General features: G+C 44.3%; 1 protein-coding gene across 1 annotated transcript in view; it reads right to left on the bottom strand.

Moving 5' to 3' along the window:
* Positions 1-6,923, bottom strand: part of LOC140210465 (adhesion G-protein coupled receptor G1-like) — a 40,289-nt gene extending 33,366 nt beyond the window's left edge. The window contains exon 1 of the mRNA XM_072279439.1: positions 6,846-6,923. The gene's annotated coding sequence lies outside the window, so the exon portion shown is untranslated. The remainder of the gene's footprint in view (positions 1-6,845) is intronic.
* Between the last annotated feature and the right edge of the window lie 2,078 nt (positions 6,924-9,001).

Genomic DNA, 9,001 nt, shown 5'->3' with positions numbered 1-9,001 from the left:
TAAATCCCATGGACTGTGGGTGGTCTATAATATAACCCTGCTAATGTGGTTATATGTTTCTTATTCCTCATCTCCACCCATAATGCCTCAATTGACGAGTTCTGCAGTCTGTCATGACTGAGCACTGTGGTAGTATTTTTGCTGACTAGTAACGCCACCCCTCCTCCTTTCATCCCTCCCTCTCGGTCACATCCAAAACAACAGAGCTCCAGAATAGCAGGATATTGAGCTGCTGGTCCTGCCCCTCCTGCAGCCAAGCCTCACGAATGGCTACAGCATCACAATTCCAGCAGTTGCTCCATTCCTTGGGCTTGTCTGCCTCTCCTGTGATACTTCTTGCATTGAAATATACACAGCTCAGGATATTAGTAACAGTATGCTCAAACTTTTGATTCCTCACTTTGTCTGAGGTCATACCAGCATCTGTCTCCACGACCTCTCCACTATCTGTTCTGGCACTCTGGTTCCCATCTGCCTGGACCTCTAGTTTAAACCCCATCGTGCAGAACTAGCAAACCTTCCCGCTAGGATATTAGTCCATTCCAGTTCAGGTGCAAACCTTCTCTTCTGTATGGTTACTATGTTCCCTGGATGAGAGCCCAATGATCTAAAAATCTGACAGCCTCCCTCTTGCACTAACTCCTTAGCCACTGTACATTCTTCCTATTTCTGGCCTGATTAGCATGTGGCACAGGTAGCAATCACAACCAATCACAACCCTGGGGGTCCTGCCGTTTAACTTAGCCCTCGTCACTCTTCCTACCTATGTCATTGGTACCTCCACGGACCATGACCTCTGGGTGTTCTCCCTCCAACTGAAGAATGCTGAGGACTCGGTCCGAGTTATCCTGGATCATTGCATCGAGGAGACAACCTACCATCTGGGCATCTCGTTCTCACCCACAGGTGTACTCTGCACTGACTGTTAACCTCTTTCCCCTTCCTGAATGTCAACTTGTTTCCTGTGTCCTGCACATTGCGTGTAACTACTTCCACGTATAGAAACATAGAAACATAGAAAACCTACAGCACAATACAGGCCCTTCAGCCCACAATGCTGTGCCAAACATGTACTTACGTAGAAATTACCTAAGGTTAGCCATAGCCCTCTATTTTTCGAAGCTCCATGTACCTGTCCAGGAGTCTCTTAAAATATCCTATCATATCCACCTCCACCACCGTTTCCGGCAGCCCATTCCACACACTCACTACTCTCTGTGTAAAAAACTTACCCCTGACATCTCCTCTGTACCTACTCCCAAGCACCTTAAAACTGTACCCTGTCATTTCAGCCATTTCAGCCCTGGAAAAGAGCCTCTGACTATCCATATGATCAGTGCCTCTCATCATCTTATACACCTCTATCATGTCACCTCTCATCCTCCATCGCTCCAAGGAGAAAAAGCTGAGTTCACTCAACCTATTCTCATAAAGCATGCTCCCCAATCCAGGCTACATCCTTGTAAATCTTCTCTGCACCCTTTCTATAGTTTCCACATCCTTCCTGTAGTGAGGTGACCAGAACTGAGCACAGTACTCCAAGTGGGGCCTGACCAGAGTCCTAGATAGCTGTAACATTACCTCTTGGGTCTTAAACACAATCCCATGGCTGATGAAGGCCAATACAACGTATGCCTTCTTAACTAAAGAGTCAACCTGCGCAGCAGCTTTGAGTGTCCTATAGATTCGGACCTTAAGATCCTTCTGAGCCTCCACACTGCCAAGAGTCTTCCCATTAATACTATATTCTGTCATCATATTTAACCTACCAACATGAAACCACCTCACACTTATATGAGTTGAACTCCATCTGCCACTGCTCAGCCCAGTTTTGCATCCTATCAATGTCCCGCTGTAACCTTTGACAGCCCTCCAGACTATCCACAACACCTCCAACTTTGTGTCATTAGCAAATTTACTAACCCATCCCTCCACTTCCTCGTCCAGGTCATTCATAAAAATCACGAGGAGAAGGGTTCCAGAACAGATCTCCGAGGCACACCACTGGTCACTGGCCTCCTTGCAGAATATGACCCGTCTACAACCACTCTTTGCCTTCTGTGGGCAAGCCAGTTCAGGATCCACAAAGCAAAGTCCCCTTGGCTTATTGCTTCCTTACTTTCCCAATAAGCCTTGCATTGGGTGCCTTATCAAGTGCCTTGCTAAAAAATATTCCTAATCATATTATGCCTTTCCAAATGTTCATAAATCCAGCCTCTCAGGATCTTCTCCATCAACTTACCAACCACTGAAGTAAGACTCACTGGGCTATCTCTACTTCATTTTTTGAATAAGGGAACAACATCTGCAACCCTCCAATCCTCCGGAATCTCTCCTGTCCCCATTGATGATTGCCAGGGGCTCAAAAATCTCCTCATCGCCTGCCACAGTTGCCTGGGGTACAGCTCGTCTGGTCCCAGAGACTTAGCCAACCTGTGCTTTCCAAAAGCTCCAGCCCATCTATTTTCTTAATGTCTATATGCTCAAGCTTTTCAATCTGCTGTAAATCATCCCTACAATTGCCAAGATCCTTTTCTGTAGTGAATACTGAAACAAAGTATTCATTAAGTATCTCTGCTATCTCCTCTGGTTCCATACACACTTTTCCACTGTCACACAAGATTGGTCCTATTCTCTCACGTCTTATCCTCTTTCTCTTCACATACTTGTAAAATGTCTTGGGGTTTTCTTTAATCCTGCTCACCAAGGCCTTCTCATGGCCCCTCTGGCTCTCCTAACTTCATTCTTAAGCTCTTTCCTGCTAGCCTTATAATCTAGATCTCTATCATTACCTATATTTTTGAACCTTTCGTAAGCTTTTCTTGTCTTCTTGACTAGATTTTCAATAGCCTTTGTGCACCACGGTTCCTGTACCCTACCATCTTTTCCATGTCTCATTGGATTGTACTTATGCAGAACTCCACACAAATATCCTCTGAACATTTGCCACATTTCTTCCATACATTTCCCTGAGAACATCTGTTCCCCATTTGTGCTTCCAAGTTCCTGCCCAATAGCATCGTATTTCCCCTTACTCCAATTAAACGTTTTCCTAACTTGTCTGTTCCTGTCTCTCTCCAATCCTATGGTAAAGGAGATAGAATTGTGATCACTATTTCCAAAATGCTCTCCCACTGAGAGACCTGACACCTGATCAGGTTCATTTCCCAATACCAGATCAAGTACAGCCTCTCCTCTTGCAGGCTTATCTACATATTGTGTCAGGAACCTCCCTGAACACACCTACCCCATCTAATCCCCTTTCTCTAGAGAGATGCCAATCAATATTTGGGAAATTAAAACCTCCCAACATGACAACCCTGGTATTATTTCACCTTTCCAGAATCTGTCTCCCTATCTGCTCCTTTATGTCCCTGTTACTATTGGGTGGTCTATATACAACACTCAGTAGAGTTATTGACCCCTTCCTCTTTCTAACTTCCACCTACAGAGACTCTGTAGACAATCCCTCCATGACTTCCTCCTTTTCTGCATCCATGACACCATCTCTTTTGCCTCCCTCCCTGTCCTTTCTGAACATCTATAGCCTGGAACTCTAAGTAACCATTCCTGCCCCTGAACCATCCAAGTCTCTGTAATGGCCACAACATCATAGCTCCAAGTACTGATCTATGCTCTAAGCTCATTCACTTTGTTCATGATGCTTCTTGCATTAAAATAGACACATCTCAAACCATCGGTCTCTATTGCCTGCCTATCCTCCCTCTCACACCGTCTCCATGGTTTCTCTATTTGTGAGCCAACCTCCTCTTTCTCCGTCTCTTCAGTTTGGTTCCCACCCCCAACCCCCCAGCAATTCTAGTTTCAACTCTCCCCAGTAGCCTTAGCAAACCTCCCTGACAGGATATTGGTCCCCCGTGGATTCAAGTGCAACTCATTCTTTTTGTACAGGTCACTCCTGCACCAAAAGAGGTCCCAATGGTTCAGAAATCTGAATCCCTGCCCCCTGCTCCAATCCCTCAGCCACGTATTTATCCTCCACCTCACTCTATTCCTATACTCACTGTCGCGTGGCACAGGCAGTAATCCCAAGATTACTATCTTTGAGGTCCTGCTTCTCAACTTCCTTCCCAGCTCCAGGTAGCCTGTTTTCAGGACCTCCTCCCTTTTCCTACATATGTTGTTGGTACCAATATGTACCACAACCTCTGGCTGTTCTCCTTCCCACTTCAGGATGTTGTGGACATGATCAGAAACATCCCGGACCCCAGCACCTGGGAGGCAAACTACCATCCGCATTTCTTTCCTGCATCCACAGAATCACCTGTCTGACCCCCTAACTATAGAGTCCCCTATCACTGCTGCCATCCTCTTCCTTTCCCTACCCTTCTGAGCCACAGGATCGACTCTGTGCCAGAGGCATGGCCACTGTTGCTTCCCCAAGGTAGGCCGTCCCCCCAACAGTACTCAAACCGGGGTACTTATTGTTAAGGGGGACAGCCACTGGGGTCCTCTTTAGTTTCTGCCTCTTGCCCTTTCCTCTTCTGACTGTTACCCACTTATCTGTGCTCTAAAGTCCCGGTGTGTCTACTTGCCTTTAGCTCCTCTCTATCACCTCCTCACTTTCCCTGACCAGACGAAGGTCATCGAGCTGCATCTCCAGTTCCCGCACCCAGTCCCTAAGGAGCTGCAGCTGAATGCACCTGGCGCAGATGTGGCCGTCCGGGAGGCTGGGAGTCTCCCGGACTTCCCACATCTGACACCCAGTACAGAACACGGGTCTCACAGACATACTTCCTGTTTCTATTCCTCACAAGTAACTGACCTCACTTCGACCTGTTATCGCCGAAGCTCTGCTGAACCAAAGCCCTCCTACTCTGTCTTCCACTACTCTCACTACCGCTCTGTAGAGTTGTCTCCTTTTAAATTTTGCGCCGGACTAAGTCACTGACATTCACTGCTTACGCAGTCGTCCCTCGATCTACGAGTATGTCCCAATTATCACCCCCTCAGTCTCCAAAAATGATCCAGAATTCATCCAGATCCAACTCCTTAATGTGGACAGTTAGAATCTGCAGCTGGATGTACTTCTTGCAGGTGTAGTGTCAGGGACACTGGAGATCTCCCTGGCTTCCCACTTTGTGCAAGAGGAGCATTCAACTATCCTGCCTGGTATCCCTACTGTTCTAAATGTGCAAACATAATGAAATAAACACAATAAATAAACTGGGTGGTAAAATCTACATACAAGTTTTTTTACCTTCACTCAATAAAGCCTCAAAGAGCTAAAGCCTCAAAAATCCCCACTCTAACACTGTCCACTCACACAAAGGCTACTCCAGCATTGACCACTCCACTTGCCCCTGCCTTATTTTAATTTGTTCTTGTCAATCAATCCCGATTGCTGATTGACCCCTGCTCAAAACACTGAGCTCTCGTGAATCAATGCCTTCAGTACTCAGTCAGTGACACTGAATGACAATTCGAATGTTTTTAAGCTAGATGCAGCTTTGTAGGAAATCAGATGCCGGGTGCAAAATTAACGTTCTGCTACTAATGAACATTCCTTGGCTAAAACTGAAACCAGAATATGTTGTTTTCCTGAAGCCACAGGATCGGGACAGTTTTCAATGAGGGAAGAAGCAGATCAATGAACTGCCACTGAAAATTTATTAAGTGCCCGACACTATCCTCTGCCCACCGCTCTGGCAATAACCCTGTCTTAAACTGTGGAGTCATTTCTGATAACGTTGTGTTAGAGAAACATCACACATGTATACTGAGCTCTGTTACAATATACTGTATATTAGCCTGAATCTGTAAGTCAGGTTGAACAGGCCAGAAAGAATTCTGGGTCATTCTCCTGATCCATCAGTTAGGTTGAACTCTGAAATGAGCCATCTATCCATTGGGCCATCTATTGGTCCGACTCCAGCATTGATTTTTGAATTGCTCCAACAGGCTTTAGGACAGTCAAGGTAATAGACGACACTGATAAGTACGACTGAGGTTGAATACATTTTCACCATTGACCCCTCCCACACCTCTGTCGTTCTCCCTTCTCCTCACTCACATGGGAGAGGAGGTACAAAGCTTGAGAACATGTACCCTGAGACCAGGCTCAAAGACATGTTCTACCTGTTGTAAAACTCAGAAACAGATCTGTCATATGATCTCTCAAGTTACCTCATTGCAACCATCACACTAGATCCTGTATTCTTTTCTTCCCCACTGTATGTACTGCCTTGTTGTATTTATATATGGAATGGTCTGTCTGGATTGTCTATAAACAAAGCTTTTCACTGAATCTCCATACTTGTGACAATAGTAAACCAATTACCAAATTCTTTTACACACCACCATTATCCTTTAAGAAGTCATGGAATCCAATCTCTTTCTCACCTCGTAACAGATGCTCATGAAAAGGACTCGTTATTCATGTTTAGATCCTGTTTCATCAATGTGCTTTCATATCAGGGAACATTACAGGAGAAGAGACACTGGGAACCAGTGCTGAGCTTAAAGTCTTTACAGAACCAAAGGATGCAACTTATCTGTTTCAGGCTCAGATTTCTGCCAGGAAGAACGGTGGGGTTGGTGACAACAGAATGCAGCAGGTAGCTGCTAGAGTTAACTTCTACTGTAAGAAAAACAAAGCTAATATTGTTCTTCCACAGAACTGGAGATCCTCATCTCTGGTTAATCTCTCCACCCCCTCCACAACCTCATTCACTTGATCTTTCACAAAACATGCAAATAAAAATTGAAAATACTAATTAATGGTTTTGCAGCAATTATTATGAATATTGAGTAACTCCCACACTAGTCCATTTGTAAAGTAACAGATTAGAGACCTGACCACTGAATATCATTGAATTACTCACAAATTATTTGAAGGTTAAGTGTACTTCTGTTCGTAAACTGATGCAGACGAGGTGGCTGAGAGTCTCCTCACAAGAGTAGAACACCAGGAAGGAACTAAGATGAATCATGCATTGCAAGTGAACTCAAATGTAGAAGTTACACAAACCACAATAACGGTCAGACATTTCAGAGGGAATCCTGCCTAATTCTGTATAGCTTTCTGACAAAAAAACTTAAAACTCCAAATTAAATTCCATATAGTTCCTGTACCCATGGGTGGTGGGTAGTTTTTGGGTCTTTGTCATGACTCTTCATTCCACATCTATTCTTAAAATAAACTTGATCTAAGTCATTTACAACAGTGTTCTGAGATCTAGCTTCCTATACAATTTTTGATTTCCACAGTTACTGTAGCCTCACATGGAACTGGTTTGCCCCTCAGTCCAGTTCTGGATTCAACCATATGAAGCTTTATCAGGGCTCACAGACTAGAAATACATTCACTTCCATAGGGTCACCATGGAGCTCAAAAGAAACCTCCACCTTTGCCTGTCCACCACCAAACATCTCTCAAGCCTCTGATCCCTGTCAACGATGTCCAAGATTTACCTTGACATCACGGTTAAATCCTCAGTTGCAGGAAATCTGCTTTACAATCTCAGGGCACAAAGTTAATGACTTGTCGAAAGCACGAGGGGATGTATGTTTTTGTTTACAGACAACACGAAGATCAGAGGTGTAAATGTGTATTTCTGTTCTCCTGTGTAAAGGCTCAATGTTCAACATTAAACTTCTAGTTATGAAGTAAATTTCTAATGGGATTTCTCTGAGATCAAACACTAAAATTCTTAACAAATAGTAAAAAATAACAATGCACTAGCACTTGCCCTGGAGACACTGCTTTCAGCTATGCAGGAGTATCTCTAACACCAGTTCTCTTTACTTCAGGAAAAAAATGAAGAAACTTGCTTTTCTAGTGTAACTGACAGTGTTCATTTCCAGAGGTGGCCTGCTGATTCAAAGGCAGGGCTTTCAAAGTAAAATCCCACTACTGTGGAAGATTGTTAACCTGCTGATGATGTATTGGGTTAAGTTAATTTCCCTATCAACAAAATACAGTATTAAAAATCTCCTGACAAATTCAACACAATTGAATTTGATCTCAAGATATTGAAGCAGCATTGGAAGTGTTATATTTCCTCACGGCATAGGTGGAAAACTATTCTGTCCCTTGAATTCATGCTGCCTCAGTGAGCAATCCCACTCCCCTACAAACTTATCCTTGTAAACTGTTTTCGTTACATTCCCACCATTCTTCCCCAGATGTTACCACTCACCTCTGGGGTAGGTGCCATTTGAACAGGCCAATTCAGCCACCAACCCCCGTGGCTTTGGGACCTTTAGGGGAGGGAGGAAACAGAAGTACCCAAGTGAAACACATGTACTCACAGGAAGAACATGCAAACTCTAATTCAGGAGTGAAGTTTCCATGTAAAAGACAAATTATTGTTGAAAAATCACTTGGGGTGGATAGACTTTTACGTGCTCTTCAAAATGGAAAAAACGTCTCAGAAATATTTTGAAAAATGCTACTGAAAATAAAGATCAGGAATACGTTGATTTTAGATTGGATTTTTTTAAAAGTTTAGAATAGATTAAATTTATTTATTGCATGTACATTGACACAAACAGAGAATGCATCATTTGTGTTAACAGCCAACACAACCTAAGAATGTGCTGGGGGCAGCCTGCACACATCACACATTCTGGCACCAATAAAGCACGTCCACAACGTTCAGCAGAACCACGCACAGCCATAGTGGAGGAAGCAACAGTAACAAAACCAACAGCAAAACAAGCCTCTTTCCCACCCTCCCACCACACACACACACTCACACACACACACACACACACACACACACTCACACACACACACACACACACACGCACACACACACACACGCACACACACACACACACTCACACACACACACACACACTCACACACACACACACACACACACACACACACACACACTCACACACACGCACACACACACACACTCACACACACACACACACACTCACACACACACACTCACACACACTCACTCTCTCTCTCACACACACACACACACACTCACACACACACACTCACACACACGCACTCACACAC

This window comes from Mobula birostris, chromosome 15 (assembly GCF_030028105.1).
Source record: "Mobula birostris isolate sMobBir1 chromosome 15, sMobBir1.hap1, whole genome shotgun sequence".
Classification (NCBI taxonomy): Eukaryota; Metazoa; Chordata; class Chondrichthyes; order Myliobatiformes; family Myliobatidae; genus Mobula; species Mobula birostris.
Note: the sequence above shows the minus strand (reverse complement) of the source record. Positions and strands in the feature narration are given on the sequence as shown.